The sequence below is a fragment of the Nicotiana tabacum genome, chromosome 2 (genome assembly GCF_000715075.1).
Source record: "Nicotiana tabacum cultivar K326 chromosome 2, ASM71507v2, whole genome shotgun sequence".
In the NCBI taxonomy this organism is placed as follows: Eukaryota; Viridiplantae; Streptophyta; class Magnoliopsida; order Solanales; family Solanaceae; genus Nicotiana; species Nicotiana tabacum.
Window position 1 is genome coordinate 57316477 of NC_134081.1, and position 21374 is coordinate 57337850.

General features: G+C 42.2%; 1 non-coding gene and 1 pseudogene across 1 annotated transcript; both read left to right on the forward strand.

Moving 5' to 3' along the window:
- The first annotated feature begins 1962 nt into the window (after positions 1 to 1962).
- Positions 1963 to 2069, forward strand: LOC142173894 (small nucleolar RNA R71). Its single transcript, XR_012703252.1, has one exon. It is a non-coding gene; the product is annotated as a small nucleolar RNA R71 (small nucleolar RNA).
- Positions 2070 to 3633: 1564 nt separating this feature from the next.
- On the forward strand, positions 3634 to 21234 carry LOC142166819 (uncharacterized; annotated as a pseudogene).
- The last annotated feature ends 140 nt before the right edge of the window (positions 21235 to 21374 follow it).

Here is a 21374-nt window from a genome sequence, read left to right on the forward strand (position 1 = left end):
TTTTGTCTTTTTTCTTTCGACTTTAATCCCTCAAGAAATCCGTCGATGGTATCCATCATTGGGAAAAATCGAAAATTTTAAAACATTTGTCATTTTTTTCTATCTCTACTAAATACAACTAACAAAAAAAACTAATATACATACATACAAATGTCCCCCACCCCACATTTAAGTTGTGGCATGTCCCCATGACACACAATTAAAAAGCATAAGGTAAAAAAAACTTCCCTGAATATCTAGTCGGGGTCTGAGTCAAAGTCGCGCTCCATGCACACATCCATGCAGACAGCTTCTTCTCAGCCTTTTTAGGGAACACCCCACACTTATCTTTCTTTCTCACTGCAGTCTTCTCTTTCGAGCCCTTTACTTTCCACTCAACACTTGGAGCTGGTTTTCCTTTTTGCACCCCCTTTTATACATCCATCTTGAAAGTCACAGTCTCCTCACCTACTCTAAGCATGAGTTTCCTCTCATGTATATCTAATATCGCCCTGTTCGTCGCTAAGAATGGTCTTCCTAGGATGAAGGGGGCCTGCTTGTTTTTCTCCATATTAACCACTATAAAATTCACAGGAACTATGAACTTATCCACCCGAACTAACACATCTTCCACTATCCCCTCGGGTATTAAAGTCGTTTCGTCTGCCAGCTATAATGATATTGGTGCAGACCTTATCTCTCCAATCTCCTTCTCCAGTTTTCTGGAAATAGATAGAGGCATTAAATTAATTGAGGCACCAGAATCACATAAAGACTTATCAAAATTAATAGTTCCTAAAGAGCAAGGTATAGTAAAACTCCCTGGATCTCCGCACTTTTGTAGGAGTTTATTTTGCAATATCATGTTGCAATGCTCTGTGAGCTTGACCACAAAGGTCTCCTCTATTTTCCTCTTCTTCGTAAGGATCTCTTTCAAGAATTTAGCATAAGAAGGCATTTGTGAGAGCACTTCTGTGAATGGTAAGTTTACATGAACCTGTTTCAGCACATCCAGAAATCTCTCAAACTACTTGTCCGGCTTTTCTCTACATAACTTTTGAGGGAAAGGTAGCACAGGCATATGCTTGCTCTCCTCATGTTCCTCCCTTCTCGATTTTTTTTCCTTCTTTTTCTCAGCTTTCATTGGGCCTTTCTTCTTCTTGTCATCATCACTTTTCAGCTGCTCCCCACTTTATTTTTCAAGTATCACATCTTTTTGGATCGAGGTGGGGACTTTCAGCACTTGTCCACTTCTCTAGGTTACAACATTGACTGTTTCTTTAGGATTTCTTTCAGTATCAGCAGGGAGATTGCATGGAACCCTCTCAAATAATATTGTTTCAATTTGTCCTACCTACTTCTCTAAATTTTGAATTGCTGCCCTTTGTACTTCAAATCTTTCATCAAGTTTCACAATGAAGGCCTTTATGAAATCTTCTAGACTAGGTTGATTGGGTTGTTAAAGCTGAAACTGCTGCCACGGCTGATTCATAAAACCAGGAGCTCATTATCCCTGAAATCTTGGGTTGCTTTATTGCCATGCATTTGCTACCCCCAGGTGAACTCCATGAAAAACTGGGGTGCTTCTGACCCATTACATTAAAATTATAATTTCCCACAGTATTCACTTCCTTAGTTGAGGCTTGACACTCATGAGTAGGGTATCCTCTTCCACATATATCACAGGCTACATGAGGCTCACTTTGTATCGTGGCAAAGGTCAACTTCCGGATTTCTTTAGCCATAGTATCAAGTTATGCCTGCACAGATGTATTAGCATCAACTTGGTGAACACCAGTTGATCTTCTTCTTTCAGCACTCCCCGAGGGCCACTGATTAGCATATTCAGATAACTCGTCAAGAATTGTAACTATCTCCTCTGGAGTCTTCTTCATCAAAGGGCCTCCAACTGCATTTCTCAATATTCTACGCGAGTCCGGTGTCAATCCATCCCAAAAGTCCTGGAGTTGCATCCAGAGTTCAATTCCACTGTGTTGACACTTTCTAACAATCTCCTTAAACCTCTCCCACGCTTCAAAAACAGTTTCAGTCTCTTTCTAACAAAAGTTATGGATTTCTCTTCTAAACTTGCCCATTTTAGATGAGGAGAAATATTTATCAAGAAATTTCCTGGTCATCTCCTCCCATATTCTGATCGATCCAGGAGGCAAGATTCGAAGCCACTTCTTTGTATCATCTTTACGTGAAAAGGGGAATGCCCTTAAGTACACTGCATCTTGTGACACCCCATTGTATTGAAAAGTGTTCATAATCTCCTCGAAATTCATTAGATGTTTGTTTGGATCTTCGCTCATCTTTCCTATGAAGACACAATAGTTCTGAATGGTTTGAAGCAACCCTCACTTCAACTCAAAATCGTTAGCTACAATTTGAGGTGGTCTAACACTTGATAAGCCTTGATTGTACATCGGTCTAGCATAATCACCCAGTGATCTCCCAAGAATTGGAGCTATATTCCCGAACTGGTTTGCAGCTAAGGGTTGATTTTGAGCAATTCTCTGACCCCTCTCTTCTTCATAGATAATCTATGCATCTCTACTAGCTGCTTCCTCAGCATCCCATGCAACTTTTTCTTATTGTTGGGTTGCTTCCCTTGCAGCCAAATCTACATTATCATCACCATTTCCATCCATAAGTTCTTTGGTTGAGTATTGCCCAACCTTTTCTTAAACTTATGCCTTAAACCACTTATTTCAAAAGAGTGTTAAGGATGGTCCGGGTGCCAAGAGAGGATCACGACAAAACGGGTAAAGGCTTATAACATGATTATCAAATGAGAAAGGCGAGAGTTCCAAAAGGGGTTGACTAGGGGTAATGACATTGGTTGGCAGTAGAAAGCTGAAACAAACCAAGGAAAGCCAACAATCATTTCCCAAACCAAGAAAAACTTAGGATTTCGCCTTGAAGCACATTCGGGGCAAGTTCTAGACCATTCATACGGATACTTGGACTAGCAACAAATCACCTCACCCCTCACACAACTAGAACGTAAAAGAGGATATAATTGAGAGCCTACAACAACCACAATCAAGTTAAAGATCACTATGGTCCAATAAGCCGCTCGATGATTACAAAAGTCAACTAAAGAGTCTCAAAGTCACTAACTAGAGTAAATTTCTTTCAAAAACCTTGTTTCAAGCCATAAGCACATAGTTAAGTGTGTTGTACCAAATGAAGCATGAATAACTCTTTTTGAAGAATGATTTGATTAGGCATTTTATTCATTACTACTACTATTATTATTACCTAAACACAAAAACAGATTTATTCCCTTAAGAAGGTTGTCACGCCATCCATCGTTGGGATGAGTCACCCGGTTCACACAAAAACTACCGTTGGAAATAACCGTGGCATTAAGAAAATCAAAGGCTTATTATCTACGAAAACATAAAAAGAAACTACTAACAAAATAAGAACTAAACTAGAAAAATAAAAAAGCTAATGAACAATAACTACTAAAGATAGATAAACTACAAATAAGAAAAGGACCAGTCTCAGCTGAACTCGGTTGTGTCCGATCAAGAAAATCTGGCCAAGGATCTTGAAGCGTCCAAGTCAGAGGTTGACGAGGTCGATGATAGGGTGGCTCAACACAAGGATGATGCCGAGGTGACTCAGGACCAAGCGAGAAATATGGTGAAGCACACGAAGTGGAAATCCCGAAGGGAGCCCCTCGAGGGAGTCCATGCTCGGGATTTTGATTTATTGGCTGAAATCGAGAATGCCAAGATATATGAAGCCAAGGCCAGGAAGCTGGCTTATCTCGAAGAGGAAGACTTCGAGGGGTATGAAGATTCAGGTGAGTCTGATGGTGGCGAAGACCCTGTAGGCGATGACGTGGCCCCCGATGAAGACTAGGCCATTTAGGATCTTTTTAGGCGTTTTGCCTTTTGTTTTTTATATCATCTTTTTGTTGAGGCCATTCCACATTTGTAAAAGAATTGTATCGGGTCTATTCAGCTCTTGTAAAAATAATTTTTGATATATATATAAGGCTTTTTCCCTTTCATAGCTTTTGAATTTTTCCTTTGCTTTTTTATCTGTATTCGCAAAGATCGAAATGCCTTAGCATGAAATAGTTAGGTTATGTTTGAAGGATCGAACAAACCTTGCCTTTAAAATTATTTTGTTTTAAGGCATCGTGGGGATTCGATGTTACCGAAAACTTTTTCCCAAAGTAGTTTAGGTTTATAGTTTGCCAAAGGTAGCCTTTAGAACCGGTTATGAAGATTTTTTGAAGGCCTTGTTTTTGTTACAAGTCTCGAACATCTCCGAACCTTTTTTAATATAATCATAGTCTTCTCGATTTTGGGCAATGCCAAATAAGCTTTGAGCCCTTGGGTTTTATTATCTTGGCACAGTCGTAGCCCTTTAATTCGGGGAATGCCAAATAAGCTTATGCCCCCAAGGTCTGATGGCTCGGACCATCCGAGTTTGTTTTCGAGCGGCAGTCCCCGAGTGAGCGTGATTGTTCAAATGCGGATTAAGGTGGCCCTTGGGCTCAATACCTTTAGGGAATCATATGTAGGAAATTCTTCGAGAAATGTAAGAAAAAGTTTAAAGGACAAAAGGTGTATGCGCAGGAAGAGACTTCTTTTCCTTTTTGTGAATAATAGTTACACATGTATACTGGCTTTGTGCCAGGGTCCGAGCAGTCTATGTGAGCACGGTTCATTTGACCGTTTAGCCCTTACAATTAATTCTATCGATCTACACCCTTCAATCTTGAAATCTCTTTCCATGCTAAAGTCGATATTTGAGGGTAATGCCCCCCAGTATTCAGGGTTGATCGAAGAAATGGCTTGAATGCTGTTGTGATTATCATCGGCTTATAGCCGGTCTTCAACTTTAAGTTAGCACGATTTACTGGTTGCCACATTAAAAACCTTGCCGAAAAACCCATTTGGGAGAAAACTGGTTCAAGAGAAAAAGAGTGCAACGCGTGCTTTCAGACCTAAAATCTCGTATCATCCCTTGTTGGTTACCTGTAAGCGTTAGTTTAAAATGTAAATAAAGAAAGAATGGGGTCGTACCTTAGCAGTAATATCGCTTCATGTAAGTTATATTTTAGTTGTTCGGTAGTTGCTCGTTGTTCATTATTCCGAGTTTATAGGATCCTTTTCCGGTGATCTCGACAATTTGGTACGGTCCTTCCTAGTTTGGCCCCAATTTTCCTTTGTTCGGGTTTCGGGTGCTTAGTGTGACCTTCCTTAGTACCAAGTCCCCGATATTCAAATGTCTAAGGTTGGCCCTTCGATTGTAATACTGTTACACCCTATATTTTCGTATGTAAAAATGCGTCGTAAGCAAACTAATGTACGACAAAAAAATGAGATAATATTTAAAAGTATATAAAGTAAGTTAATCATGTTACCTCTGAGGTTACAAATATTGAAGATCATGAACAACAAGTACAAAAAGGGTTGGACAGTTCAGAAGCTAAAGCAATTAAATAAAACAATGTTTCATAGAAAGTCGACAAGTTGGGAATGTTATAACATGTACCTTTGGGGTGAGACTAGGGTGATTAACATGATAAAGAGATTATGTTATGATTTATATTAGTCGTATTACATCCGTGTGTTATGTTTTTAAGTCAAGCGAGTTGTGGAACAAAAGTCGATGAAAGTCATCACAAGTTACATTCATAAGTTTTACTGAAACTTTGGGTCAAATGTAACTGCAATTTTCTCCCAATATACTTAGAGTTATGGTGTGTTCCACCCATCAAATTAAAGATCTATGAGTCTATTTTCCAACGCATTAAACCATTTGTCAATACGACATCGGAGTAGAGAGATATGTGTATTTTTGCGATACTGCGCAAGCTGCTAGGTGACAAGTAGGTGTGTCACCTACTTGCTTAAATGAAAGCCCAAAAATGGGCCATTTCGGGTCGTCCAAAGAGGCCTTTTAAGGGCCTATTTTCTTCATATATTAGACTTAAAATAGAGCATAATAACCAGACATAAGCTCTGCAAAGAATCTTCCCAAAAATTTCCCACAAACCCTAATTGATTTTCTCTCCCTTTCAAGTTCCAATTGGAGGTAAAACTTAGAGTTTGAAGAACCAAGATAGGAGCTGAGTTATCCAACAAATAAGGTGAGTTTACTGCTCTCTTTCATCCATTTTTTCTTCTGTAAATTCATGGTAAGTCGTTCTATACTTGTAAGAACTCACGGGATGGTGATCGGAAGCCGTGAGTTCGAGTTATTCACTTGTAGCGGACTGTTTTGTGGACTGTTTTGTGTTGCTGTTGGGCTGCGTGTTTTATTACTATTTTGTGGAGTTTTGGAGGAGGAAGGGGGTTTATAAACACCATATAAATGTAGGGTGGTTGGCTGGTCGTTCGTCATAACATTTTCGGGTCGTTTGACACTACTACGGTGGTCGTTTTGTGTACGAAGAGATTGGGGTGTGTTGGGCTGTTTTGTAGTATTTGATGGTGTATATAGGGCTGGAAAATGATGTATATATGTTGTTATTGTTCTGTCCTTGTATTGTTGGTGTTATCTTGAAGTTGGAGGAAGGGCATATTATAGGGGAGATGCTGCCCGTTTTAATACAAAATAGGTTTGTCGTTCGTTGTGCGATAGTTGTACCTTTCGTAACTTAACGATAGTATTATTATCATTCTTGTAGATTAAGGTGCGAAGAGGTGAGTTCAACTTGGTGATTGAAAAGATTGTGATAAGGTATGTTAAGGCTAAGCCTTCCTTCATTTTGGCATGATCTCGTAGCTACATGTGTTAGTAATGAGACAAAAAGAGAAGTTCATATTCATGAATTTATTCACACTATTCTAGTCTCATAAGTTACAATATTATTCCTTATCGAGACTCTATATTCAATTTTAGTATTGTCTTCTTCCAGTCAAGAGAGCAGCAAGCCTACATATACAGTATTACAGTATTTTCATTACCATCGAGCTATAATCGATGGGCAGGCCCCTATTGGGCAACCTCTGATCAGATGGAAAGTTATATACCGAGCCTACTGTGGCCGAGCGCCTATGAGCGAGCCCAGCATGGTCGAGATACATAGCCTAGTATGGCCGAGCGCCTATAAGCGAGCATACTATGGCAGAGCAGTTATATATACCGAGCCTTATAAGGCCGTACAATTATTTTACTTACTATATTGAAGGAGTTGAGTCAGTATCAGCAGGTAAGTATATCTCCAGATCATCTTTGACTCCCAGTTAATTTCAGTTATCATATTATCAGTTCAGTTTCAGATTTCAGTTATTTTATTGCCTTACATACTCGGTACATTATTTCGTACTGACGTCCCTTTTTTGGGGGCGCTGCATTTCATGCGTGCAGGTTCAGACAGACAGACGGGTAGACCTCCTCAGTAGGTGTTTTCCGAGTTCCGCCTGATCGGTAAGCTCCACGTCTTTCGGAGTTGCCAGGACTAGAGTTTTGTGTACATCTTATGTATATCTGTATATATGTTATGGGTAGGTCGGGGCCCTGTTCCGATCACAGTACATCTATCAGTAGAGGCTTGTAGGCATATCCTGTTGGTTAGTGCATTATGTTGGGTTTGTATAAATTGGTGGTTTGTCAGCTGTAGTAGCTATGACGGCCTTGTCGGCCTAGCTTTATATTGATATTTAGTTAGTGCTAGTTTCCATTCAGTTTTATATTTTGCTTCGCAAATTGTCTTGCAAGGTGGCCCCATGGCCAAAGTATGACATTATGTGTTCAGAGTCCCTTAGTCGCAATTTGGTACGCCAGGTTAGGTGAGGCACGGGGTGCTTGTCTCGCTCCTAGGTTCGGGGCGTGACAAACTTGGTATCAGAGCAGTTCTGTCCTAGGGAGTCTACAAGCCGTGTCTAGTAGGGTCTTGTTTATAGATGTGTTGTGCACCACATTATATAAGCAAGGAACTACAGGGCATTTAGGAGTTGGTTACACTTCTTTGAAATCTAAATCGTGCTATAGAACTGAGTTATAGGAAATTTGAATTAAACTTATGTGTTGGTGTTTGCATGCACAGATGACGGTGACTAGGAAGACTACGGCTAGCCAGAGGAGAGATACAGTAGTAGGTGAGGGGACCAACAGGGTACCCCCAGTAGATGGGGCCCAGTCTGAGGCTCAAGGGGAGACCCCTACTCAGCCATTACCGGCTCCTCCACCAACTACAGAGATTCCTAGGGAAACCGCACATCCAGTTCCCCCTCCACTTCCATCAGATCAGGACTTAAGGAGTGCGGTGCATTTGTTGACACAGTTGGTAGCTACCCAGCAACATGCTAGGGCATCAGCTAGTGCAGGAACTTCTGAGGGGTCTGGGAGTTCAAGGGTCTGAGAGTTTATTGCTTTGAGTCCCCCAGAGTTCACGGGGACAGATCAGAGGGAGGACCCGCAGGATTTCATAGATCAGCTTCACAGGATCTTTCGTGTTATGCATGCCACGGAGAAAGAGGCAGTTGAGCTAGCAGCTTTTTGACTCCGAGATATAGCCATCCTTTGGTATGAGGGATGGGAGAGGTCCAGGGGACGTGATACACCTCCAGCTATTTGGGAGAATTTTTCAGATGCTTTCCTTGACCAGTACTTACCGCGAGAGATCCGACAGGCTCGAGTCGATCAGTTTCTAGCCCTCAAGCAGGGTAATATGAGTGTTCGAGAGTATAGTCTCCGTTTTGACTCATTGGCCAGATATGCACCATCCATAGTTTCTACTATGCGGGACAGGATTCACAGGTTTATAGCAGGGTTAGCCCCAGAGTTAACCGAGGCATGTGCCACCGCTGCATTGCAGGATAGTATGGATATCTCCCGGATTCAGGCATTCGCCCAGAATATAGAAAGGGGTAGGCGTCGGCAGCAGGGTACAGAGAGGGCTGAGCAAGGGCAACGTAAGAGGATGAGATTTCCCAAGTCTCAGGAGCAATCTCAGGGTAGTTATAGGACCCAGTACTTCGGACGGCCACCTAGGCCTCCGCCACCTCAGTTACAGGGTTACGGGTATGACCGCTATACTCAGTCAGGACCAGGTGAGAGCTCACGGGCGTCGGGTTTGCAGCGACAACGAGGTTCTGCGCAGACATGGTCATTTCCTCCGCGGTGTGACATCTGTGGTAGAGGACACTTGGGTCAATGCCGAGCAGGTTCTGATGCTTGTTATACATGTGGGCGTCCGGGGCATATGATGCGAGATTGCCCAAATAGAGATTCTGGGGGAATGGCACAACCAGCGAGTTCAGCAACAGGATCGTCTATGTCCGTGCATCCTTCAAGGCGTGAGTCTCAGTCTTCGGCTGGTAGAGGTCGAGGCAGAGGTAGAGGTTCCAGTTCAGGTGGTAATCAGAACCGTATCTATGCTTTAGCGGGTCGACAGGACCAGGAGTCTTCACCAGACATTGTGACAGGTATATTAACCATTTGCTCTCACGATGCTTATGCTTTGATAGACCCAGGATCTACTTTATCGTATATTACCCCATTTGTCGCGAGGAAGTTTGGTATAGTGCCTGAAATACTAAGTGATCCTTTTGCGGTATCTACACCGGTCGGAGAATCGATTATTACTAGACGGGTTTACCGAGGTTGTACGGTGACAATTTGTAGTCGTCAGACCTCAGCTGACCTAGTTGAGCTAGAAATGATGGATTTTGATGCTATTATGGGCATGGACTGGTTGGCAGCTTGCTATGCCACAGTTGATTGCCGAGCAAAGGCAGCCAGATTTTATTTTCCGGGTGAGCCAGTCCTTGAATGGGTAGGTAATACACCAACACCCAGAGGTAGGTTTATTTCCTATCTGAAGGCGAGGAAAATGATCGCAAAAGGGTGCATTTATCATATTGTGCGAGTTAGAGATGCAGATGCTGAGATACCTACACTTCAGTCTATTCCCATAGTCAAAGAGTATGCAGATGTGTTTCCAGATGAGCTTCCAGGTATTCCTCCAGAGCGAGAGATTGATTTTAGCATCGATTTGCTTCCAGGAACTCAACCAATATCCGTCCCTCCGTATAGAATGGCACCTGCCGAATTGAAGGAGTTGAAGGAGCAGTTAAAAGATTTGCTGGAGAAAGGTTACATTAGGCCCAGTACCTCACCTTGGGGTGCACCGGTACTATTTGTGCGGAAGAAAGACGGCTCGCTGAGGATGTGTATCGATTATAGGCAGTTGAACAAGGTAACTATTAAGAATAAGTATCCACTTCCAAGGATCGATGACTTGTTTGATCAGTTGCAGGGAGCTAGATGCTTTTCCAAGATTGATTTGAGGTCGGGGTACCACCAGGTCAGAGTTCGGGAAAAAGATATTCCGAAGACAGCCTTCAGGACCCGATATGGCCACTTCGAGTTCCTTGTCATGTCCTTCGGGTTGACTAATGCACCCGCTGTATTTATGGACTTGATGAATAGCCTATTCCGGCCATTTTTAGATCTGTTCGTGATAGTATTTATTGATGATATTCTGGTTTATTCCCGTTCAGAGGATGAGCATGCGGACCACCTGCGAGCGGTACTCCAAACCCTCCGTGATCGTAAGTTGTATGCTAAGTTTTCTAAATGTGAGTTCTGGTTGAAGTCTGTAGCATTCTTGGGGCATATTGTATCAGATGAAGGGATAAAGGTGGACACTCAGAAGATTGAGGCCGTGAAATCTTGGCCTAGACCTACCACTCCGACAGAGGTTCGTAGCTTTCTAGGCTTAGCAGGATACTATCGGAGGTTCGTAGAGGGTTTTTCTTCCCTTTCGGCACCATTGACGAAGTTGACACAGAAAGAAACTAAGTTTCAATGGACAGAGGCTTGTGAGCGGAGTTTCCAAGAGCTTAAGAACAAGTTGACCTCAGCTCCAGTTCTAACACTTCCAGAGGGTCTAGAGGGTTATGCCGTGTATTGTGATGCATCAGGTGTCGGGTTAGGATGTGTCCTGATGCAACATGGGAAGGTAATTGCATATGCTTCAAGGCAGTTGAGGAAGCACGAGAGGAATTATCCGACCCACGACCTCGAGTTAGCTGCGGTTGTCCATGCACTTAAGATATGGCGGCATTATTTATATGGTGTTCATGTTGATATATTTACTGATCATAAAAGCCTACAATATATTTTCAAGCAGAAAGAGTTGAATTTGCGACAGAGGCGATGGCTTGAGTTATTGAAAGATTACGATGTTAACATTCTCTACCATCCAGGGAAAGCTAATGTTGTAGCAGATGCCTTTAGTCGCCGATCTATGGGTAGCTTAGCACATGTAGAGCCCGAGAAAAGACAATTAGCTAGAGATATTCATCAATTGGCTTCGTTGGGGGTTCGGTTAGTAGATTCTGAGGATGGTGGAGTTGTAATCCAAAACACTGCAAAATCATCCCTCATAGCTGAAGTCAAGGAAAGGCAGTACGAGGACCCAGAGTTGGTCGAGTTGAGAGAGCGAGTTCCGCAGCAGAAGAAGCCATTGTTAGAGCTCAAGGGAGATGGGGTTCTCAGATACAAGGGTCGTTTGTGTGTTCCAGATGTAGCAGGGCTACGAGACAGGATTATGTCAAAGGCAAATTGCTGCTATTTATAAAGATTGGCCATGTGTGGCATGCATAGTATGTTTCTGGCTACGTGCAGGTTGGTTTTAACCTAGTGTACGAAGGATACTCTGGAAAAAGTTTCCAAAGTCTCCAAGAGTAAACATTCGAGGACGAATGTTCCCAAGGGGGAGTGATGTTACACCCTATATTTTCGTATGTAAAAATGCGTCGTAAGCAAACTAATGTACGACAAAAAAATGAGATAATATTTAAAAGTATATAAAGTAAGTTAATCATGTTACCTCTGAGGTTACAAATATTGAAGATCATGAACAACAAGTACAAAGAGGGTTGGACAGTTCAGAAGCTAAAGCAATTAAATAAAACAATGTTTCATCGAAAGTCGACAAGTTGGGAATGTTATAACATGTACCTTTGGGGTGAGACTAGGGTGATTAACATGATAAAGAGATTATGTTATGATTTATATTAGTCGTATTACATCCGTGTGTTATGTTTTTAAGTCAAGCGAGTTGTGGAACAAAAGTCGATGAAAGTCATCACAAGTTACATTCATAAGTTTTACTGAAACTTTGGGTCAAATGTAACTGCAATTTTCTCCCAATATACTTAGAGTTATGGTGTGTTCCACCCATCAAATTAAAGATCTATGAGTCTATTTTCCAACGCATTAAACCATTTGTCAATACGACATCGGAGTAGAGAGATATGTGCATTTTTGCGATACTGCGCAAGCTGCTAGGTGACAAGTAGGTGTGTCACCTACTTGCTTAAATGAAAGCCCAAAAATGGGCCATTTCGGGTCGTCCAAAGAGGCCTTTTAAGGGCCTATTTTCTTCATATATTAGACTTAAAATAGAGCATAATAACCAGACATAAGCTCTGCAAAGAATCTTCCCAAAAATTTCCCACAAACCCTAATTGATTTTCTCTCCCTTTCAAGTTCCAATTGGAGGTAAAACTTAGAGTTTGAAGAACCAAGATAGGAGCTGAGTTATCCAACAAATAAGGTGAGTTTACTGCTCTCTTTCATCCATTTTTTCTTCTGTAAATTCATGGTAAGTCGTTCTATACTTGTAAGAACTCACGGGATGGTGATCGGAAGCCGTGAGTTCGAGTTATTCACTTGTAGCGGACTGTTTTGTGGACTGTTTTGTGTTGCTGTTGGGCTGCGTGTTTTATTACTATTTTGTGGAGTTTTGGAGGAGGAAGGGGGTTTATAAACACCATATAAATGTAGGGTGGTTGGCTGGTCGTTCGTCATAACATTTTCGGGTCGTTTGACACTACTACGGTGGTCGTTTTGTGTACGAAGAGATTGGGGTGTGTTGGGCTGTTTTGTAGTATTTGATGGTGTATATAGGGCTGGAAAATGATGTATATATGTTGTTATTGTTCTGTCCTTGTATTGTTGGTGTTATCTTGAAGTTGGAGGAAGGGCATATTATAGGGGAGATGCTGCCCGTTTTAATACAAAATAGGTTTGTCGTTCGTTGTGCGATAGTTGTACCTTTCGTAACTTAACGATAGTATTATTATCATTCTTGTAGATTAAGGTGCGAAGAGGTGAGTTCAACTTGGTGATTGAAAAGATTGTGATAAGGTATGTTAAGGCTAAGCCTTCCTTCATTTTGGCATGATCTCGTAGCTACATGTGTTAGTAATGAGACAAAAAGAGAAGTTCATATTCATGAATTTATTCACACTATTCTAGTCTCATAAGTTACAATATTATTCCTTATCGAGACTCTATATTCAATTTTAGTATTGTCTTCTTCCAGTCAAGAGAGCAGCAAGCCTATATATACAGTATTACAGTATTTTCATTACCATCGAGCTATAATCGATGGGCAGGCCCCTATTGGGCAACCTCTGATCAGATGGAAAGTTATATACCGAGCCTACTGTGGCCGAGCGCCTATGAGCGAGCCCAGCATGGTCGAGATACATAGCCTAGTATGGCCGAGCGCCTATAAGCGAGCATACTATGGCAGAGCAGTTATATATACCGAGCCTTATAAGGCCGTACAATTATTTTACTTACTATATTGAAGGAGTTGAGTCAGTATCAGCAGGTAAGTATATCTCCAGATCATCTTTGACTCCCAGTTAATTTCAGTTATCATATTATCAGTTCAGTTTCAGATTTCAGTTATTTTATTGCCTTACATACTCGGTACATTATTTCGTACTGACGTCCCTTTTTGGGGGCGCTGCATTTCATGCGTGCAGGTTCAGACAGACAGACGGGTAGACCTCCTCAGTAGGTGTTTTCCGAGTTCCGCCTGATCGGTAAGCTCCACGTCTTTCGGAGTTGCCAGGACTAGAGTTTTGTGTACATCTTATGTATATCTGTATATATGTTATGGGTAGGTCGGGGCCCTGTTCCGATCACAGTACATCTATCAGTAGAGGCTTGTAGGCATATCCTGTTGGTTAGTGCATTATGTTGGGTTTGTATAAATTGGTGGTTTGTCAGCTGTAGTAGCTATGACGGCCTTGTCGGCCTAGCTTTATATTGATATTTAGTTAGTGCTAGTTTCCATTCAGTTTTATATTTTGCTTCGCAAATTGTCTTGCAAGGTGGCCCCATGGCCAAAGTATGACATTATGTGTTCAGAGTCCCTTAGTCGCAATTTGGTACGCCAGGTTAGGTGAGGCACGGGGTGCTTGTCTCGCTCCTAGGTTCGGGGCGTGACAAATACCTTTCAATCCGCTGTTTTTGGGAGGCCAATTGAACAAGGGCGGCTTCGCGCCTTTCATCTAATAGCTCCAGGCTCGTACTCATAGCCTCGTCGTTTGATTCCTTCATTGCATATCGTAGTCTGATACTTGGTTCTCCTACTTCGACCGGGATCAGATCTTCGGTGCCATAACCTAAAGAGAACGGGGTAGCCCCGGTACTGGACTTCGAGGACATACGGTATGCCCATAGGACTTCGGGTAGTATTTCCTTCCATCTTTCTTTGGCATCGGTTAACCTCTTTCTAAGGTTTTGGAGTATGGTTTTGTTGGTAGATTTGTCTTGTCCATTCCTACTAGGGTGGTAGGGTGTTGATTAGATCCTTTTGATCTTGTGGTCTTCAAGGAATTTGGTTACTTTGCTTGTGATGAATTGTTTCCAATTGTCGCATACAATCTCGGCCGGTATTCCGAATCGGAATATTATGTCGTCCCAAATGAAATCGATGACTTCCTTCTCCCCGACATTCTCTTATGCTTGGGCTTCCACCCACTTAGAAAAATAGTCTGTCATAAACAATATAAATTGAGCCTTACCGGGTGCCCATGGAAGGGGGCCAACGATGCTCATTCCCCACTTCATGAATGGCCATGGTGACAAAACCGAAGGCAGCAGCTCCCCGGGTCGATGATCACCGAAGCGTGTCTTTGGCATTCATCATTTTTTCGAACGAACTCCTTTGCGTCTTTTTCCATGTTGATCCAGTAATAACCGGCCTGATTATTTTTCGAACCAGCAATTCAGCGCCTGGATGATTTCCACAGGTGATTTCCCTCAAAGCATACTCAGTATCACCCAGCCCTAGACATATTGCAAGTGGACCATCAGATGTTCTTCTAAGCAAGGTTCTGTCTTTGGACAAGATAAATCGGGTCGCCTTTGTACGTAGGGCCATCGACATTTTTGGATCCAGGGGCAGTTTACCGGATCTGAGATATTCCACGTACTTATTCCTCTAGTCCCAAGTTAGGCTCGTCGAGTTGATCTCGGTGTGGCCTTCTTCCACCACCGATCTCATAAGTTGTATGACTTCTCCTGAGTTGAACTCGTCGTCTTCGACCGACGACCCTAAGTTAGCGAGCGCATGGGCATCACTGTTTTGATCCCGAGGTACGTGTTGCAAAGTCCATTCTTTGAACAGATGTAATATCACCTGTAATTATTCCAATTAACTTTGCATTCGTTCCTCTCTAATCTCGAATGTTCCATTGACTTGGTTTACCACAAGGAGGGAGTCGCACTTGGCTTCGATCACCTCTGCCCCCAAGATCTTGGTTAGTTCAAGGCCTGCAATCATAGCCTCATATTCGGCCTCGTTGTTAGTCAATTTCACAGTCTTAGTAGATTATTTAATTATATTACCTGTTGGTGGCGTTAGTACGATGCGAAGTCCGGACCCTTTTGTGTTTGAGGCACCGTCCGTGAAGACGGTCCAAATTCTCGAGGAAGTTCCTGAGTTAACCAATAACTCTCTTTCAACCTCGGGTATTAGGGCCGGTGTAAAGTCGGCCACAAAGTCTTCCAAAATTTGAGACTTAATGGCGGTCCGAGTTTGATACTCAATATCGTACCCACTTATTTCTATGGACTATTTGGCCAATCGGCCCGAGATTTCGGGCTTATGCATAATGTTCCTCAATAGGTAAGTAGTTACGATACATATGGTGTGACATTGAAAGTACGATTTTAGCTTCCTAGAGGCACCTCGCAAAGCGAGCGCCAGTTTTTCCAGCTGAGGGTACCCAGTTTTGGCCTCACCTAAGGTCCTACTAACATAGTAAATTAGAAATTGCGTACTTTGCTCTTCCCGAACTAGGACTCTACTTAATGCTATCTCCTTGACCGCAAAGTACAAGTACAGTTGTTCGTCTGTCTTCGGTATGTGAAGTAGGGGCGGGCTCGATAAATACCTCTTGAGTTCCTCCAAAGCTCGTTGGAATTCCCGGGTCCACGAGAAGTTGTTCTTCTTCTTCAACAATGCGAAGAATCGGTGGCTCTTGTCAGACGACCTCGAAATAAATTGCCCCAGGGCGGCTATTCATCCGGTTAACCTTTGCACAACCTTTACGCTGTCCACAACCGTGATATCTTCAATGGCTTTGATTTTATCGGGATTGATCTCGATTCCCCAATTGGATACCATGAATCCGAGGAACTTACCTGACCCAACTCCAAACGCACATTTTTCTAGGTTCAGCTTCATATTGTACTGCTTCAGTACGCTGAAGGTTTCTTGCAAATGTTTTAAATGGTCCTCTGCTCATAGGGACTTAACAAACATATCATCAATGTAAACTTCCATTGATTTTCCTATTTATTCCTCGAACATCCAATTTACTAGGCGTTGGTAAGTAGCACCGGTATTTTTTAATCCAAACGACAGTACGTTATAACAGTATGTTCCCTATTTAGTGATGAAGGAAGTTTTTTCCTGATAACCCGAGTCCATCCGTATTTGGTTGTATCCGGAATATGTGTTGATAAAACTGAGGATCTCATGGCCGGCCGTGGCATCGATCATACGGTCTATGTTGGGCAAAGGAAAAGAGTCTTTCGGGCATGCCTTATTCAAATCTTTGTATTCTACACACATTCTTAGTTTATTCCTATTTTTAGGGACTACCACTATGTTTTCTAATCAATCCGGGTATTTAACCTCCCGAATAGACCCTATTTTAAGAAGTTTAGATACATCATCCTTGATGAAAGCATGCTTGATCTCCGACTAGGTCTCCTCTTCTGTTTAACAGGGTGAAAGTTTGGGTCCAGGCTTAGCTTGTGAGTGGTTATCTCCGGCGGGATTCCTATCATATTGAGGTGGGACCAAGCGAAACAATCTTCGTTAGTTATAAGAAATTGAATGAGTTTTACCCTCAGCTCGGAGCTTAGCCCCGTGCCCAAGTATACCTTTCGATCGGGAAAGCTTTCTCTCAGTATGACTTGTTCCAACTCCTCGACCATGGATTTAGTGGCATCGGAATCATCGGGGGCTATAAAAGATCTGGAAACCCCATAATCATCATCCTCGACTTCCTTTTGTTTGTCCGAATCTGTAGAAGATGGTATCAGTGACTTCTATTTGGCCCCGTTATTTACCATCTGGTTTGGGCCCTTAGATGTTGAAATTGTAGATGTCGGTATCACCTCCTCGACCGAGAACATTTCCTTCGCAACCGGCTATTATCTGTAGACTTTTTTGACTCCATCATGTGTTGGGAATTTTAGTGCCTGATGTATTGTCGAGGGTACCGCCCTCATGTTGTGGATCCATGGCCTCCCGAATAAAGCGTTATACCTCATGTCCCCTTTGATCACATAAACTTTAGTCTCCTGGATGGTCCCGACGGTGTTTACAAGTAACATTATTTCACCCTTAGTAGTCTTACATGCCATGTTGAATCCGTTCAGAACTCAAACTACAAGCACAATTTGGTCTTGTAGAACGAGCTGCTCCATGACCCATGATCGAATGATGTTGGCGGAGCTACATGGATCAATTAACACACGTTTAACCCAAATTTTATTTACGAGTACAAATATTACTAGTGCATCATTGTGGGGCTGCATGATCCCTTCCGCATCCTTGTCGTTGAAAGATAAAGTTCCCTCCGGTATGTAGTCTTGAGTTCATTTCTCCCTAGTGATGGATAATTTGGTGCGTTTCAACATCGGCCCATGTGGGATATCAACCCCTCCGATGATCATGTTAATGACATGTTGAGGTTCTTCTTGTTCTGCCTTTTTGTTAGAATCCATGTTCCTGAAATGATTCTTGGCTCGGTAGCTCAAGAACTCCCGAAAGTGTCAATTGTTGAATAGACGGGCCACTTTCTCTCTCACCTGTCGACAATTTTCCGTTCTGTGACCATGAATGCCATGATATTTGCACATCTGGTTAGGATCCCTTTCGGTTGGATCAGACTGTAGAGGTCGAGTCCATTTGGTATCTTTGATGCACCCGATAGTTGATATAATGATGGAAACATCGACACTGAAGTTATATTCTGATAGCCTCGGTGCGTCTTTGGACCTGTCGAAGCCATTTTTGGTTATAAGTCCCCGGCTGCTTTGACCTCGCTCATTTCTCCTTTCATTTCTCATGGAGTTTCTCGGACCCGCTGCTTCTAAGATCTCCGTTATATGACTGATACTGATCCATGTTTGGCATCGGTTTGCGATCGACATCTCTCTTTACTCTGTCAAGGGTTCTGACAGGATAGACAAACCTCGAAGGGGCCCCGAGTTGATCATCTTTGACTCTGATTTTCGATTGATATCGGTTATGCACGTCGGCCCATGTAACATCCGGGTATTCTATTAAGTTTTGCTTCAGCTGCTGTGAAACCACCGAGCTTCGAATATTAAGTCCCTGAGTGAAAGCTTGAACAACCCAATCATCAGGGACCGATGACAGATCCTTCGTTCCATTTGAAAACGACACACGAACTCTCTAAGCATCTCGTTATCCTTCTATTTGAATTTGAAAAGGTCTGATTTCCTAGTCTCGACCTTGATGGCACATGCGTGTGCTTTTACGAAAGAATCTGCAAGCATAGCAAATGAGTCAATAGAATTAGGAGGTAAACTGTGATATCATATCATAGCTCACTTCGACAGGGTCTCCCCTAATGTTTTCAACAGAACAGACTCAATCTCATCGTCCTCCAGGTCGTTTCCTTTGATAGCATATTTATAAGAGGTTACATGCTCGTTTGGGTCGGTCGTTCTATTATACTTGGGTATTTCGGGCATACGGAACTTCTTGGGGATCTGCTTCAGAGCCGCGCTCGGTGGAAAAGGTTTATGCATGAACTTTCTGGAATCCAGGCCCTTCAATATCGGAGGTGCTCCTGGGATTTGGTCTACCCTGGAATTGTAGGTTTCCACCTTTTTGTCGTTAGCCACGATCTTCTTCTCCCCTGATTCTATCTGTTTTGTCAGCTCCTCGAGCGTTTTTATGATCTCGGGGTTAGCCCCCGATTCGTGTTCGTTCGACTTTTCTATGACTGGTTCATCCCTGCAGGTGACTTCCTGGGGAGGATCGGGCTCAACCCTAGTCGGTGGATGGCTTTAGTTCTGTAACTGAGCTATCACCGCCTGTTGAGCCTGCAACATTTCGAAGATCACTCGTAGACTGATCCCGTCTTCTTCAGCGTTTTGTGTGTTTTGAGTTGCCGATTGGGCTCCACCACGAATGCTATTTTCGGGGTCAGTAGGCAAGTTTATATCGATAGCCACATGCGAATTAGCGTCAATTGAATCTGCGATCGGAATTCCAACGGGATCAGGAGGTGGTATCTCATTACTAGGCGTTATGTTGTTATTTTCACCTTGGTGACCGGACTCGTTGTCAACATAAATAACTACTGATTGAGAGTTTGACATTTTTGTATTTTAGCTTGGAACCAAAGACACTTAAAAGAGTTTGACATTCTTGAATGAATTATCAGACCCCCTTTATATAGTAAATGAGTCCTATTCTAGGTACATTTCTATAAAAGGTAAAAATCTCTTGATTTGCTGATTACCGGTTTCTTGCTGATACGTGCCGAGATTCTCGCCGTAATATTCGTCTGGTTCGCAGATATTTTGGTATTCTATTATTTATCCCTGAGCTCGTTCGAGGCAAAGGTCGACACCAGACTCAATTTTCCTCGAAGGCAGGTTTTCCGACCTCGGGTACTAGCTCGGTGAGAATCGAGGTCGGTCTTCAGTCCGTGGTCGTCATGTTTCAAACCTAATCTACGAAATCGAAATCGAGCTCGACTTCGACCGTATACAAGACGTAAATCTAAATTCTTTCATGCAGCAACAACGCAAAGAAGGAAGAAAGGATAGTTAGCATCAAAGACATTGCACTAGACCCTTGATCAAAATAAAGATTTTGACATAGTCCGAAGTTATCTTACTAACCTATATACAACATAAAATTCAAAATTTATTCAAATAATGTTAAGATTTAGGGTTTGGATTACAGAGTTCTTTTGTCGTGAATTTTGGAAGTACTCTTAGCGAGAGAGTCCGTAGAGAGTGAGCTGGTACTCATGAATTGTATACATTCAATAGGAATTGGAATGTAAAACTTCATTCAAGTAATTTTTATTAGGATACATTGTCCTTGAGTTTTCACTCCTGTCTCCCACAGCAAATTGCAGCACCAAGGCTACCTCTCCAAAGTCATAAAGGCCTCCTTAAAGCAACGAAATAAAGCATACCTCAAAATTGCCCGTCATAACCTTCTTGACCTTGATAAGAAAAATCAGTTCTCCATCCTCCGACTCCTCATTCACTCCCTTCAGAAACTGCAAAAAACCAATAACCCTAATAGTATTAATGGTAACCCTAATCTCTCATGTGTTACTCGCGAACAACTGATGCAAAGGCTACGCAAAAAGATCGAAATGCTCTTTGGTAATAACCAAGGTACTGGCAAGAACAACAAACCTAATAGCCATAGAGTTGAAAAAAATGCAAAATCGAAGAAGAGAAAGAGGAGTGAATGGCAAGGAAATAGAGTTTGAAAAAGTCAAAATCTGAGACGATGGTGATGATAAGAAGAAGAAGAAGAAGAAGAAGAAGAAGAAGAAGAAGAAAAGGAAAGTATCAAAAGCGAAAGAATTAAAAAGAGTGAAGAGGCTGGGAAAGGTAAAGAGGGAGAATCGGAAGGTAGCAGAGAGGGAATTATGGAAGGCAGCAGCAAAGAGGGCAATAGGAGTGGAAGCATATGATAACCCTTCAAAACCGAAGCAGAGTATGAAGAAGGAGACGAGGAGGAAAGAGAAAAGTAGGGAGAAATGGAAATAAAGAGTTGAGACCAGGGAGAAGTTTAAGGAAGAGCGACATCAGAAGAGAAGGAATAATATTGCTGCCAAAGTCAAGGTGAAGAAGCTGAGAGAGATTGCTAAAACTAAATTGGTCATGTTGCACTCTTTATTTTACATTTTCTTAGTATTTTACTTCATTGTTAAAATTTGAATGTGGTTTCTTATAGTCTTTATTCCACCTTTTATTGACAGTGAGGTCACACGTTAATGCCACTTTCCAATGATTTACGAAAGCTTTAATCTGGTTTTTATTTGGTTTATTACTTAAGCTTATAATTGTAACAACAACCC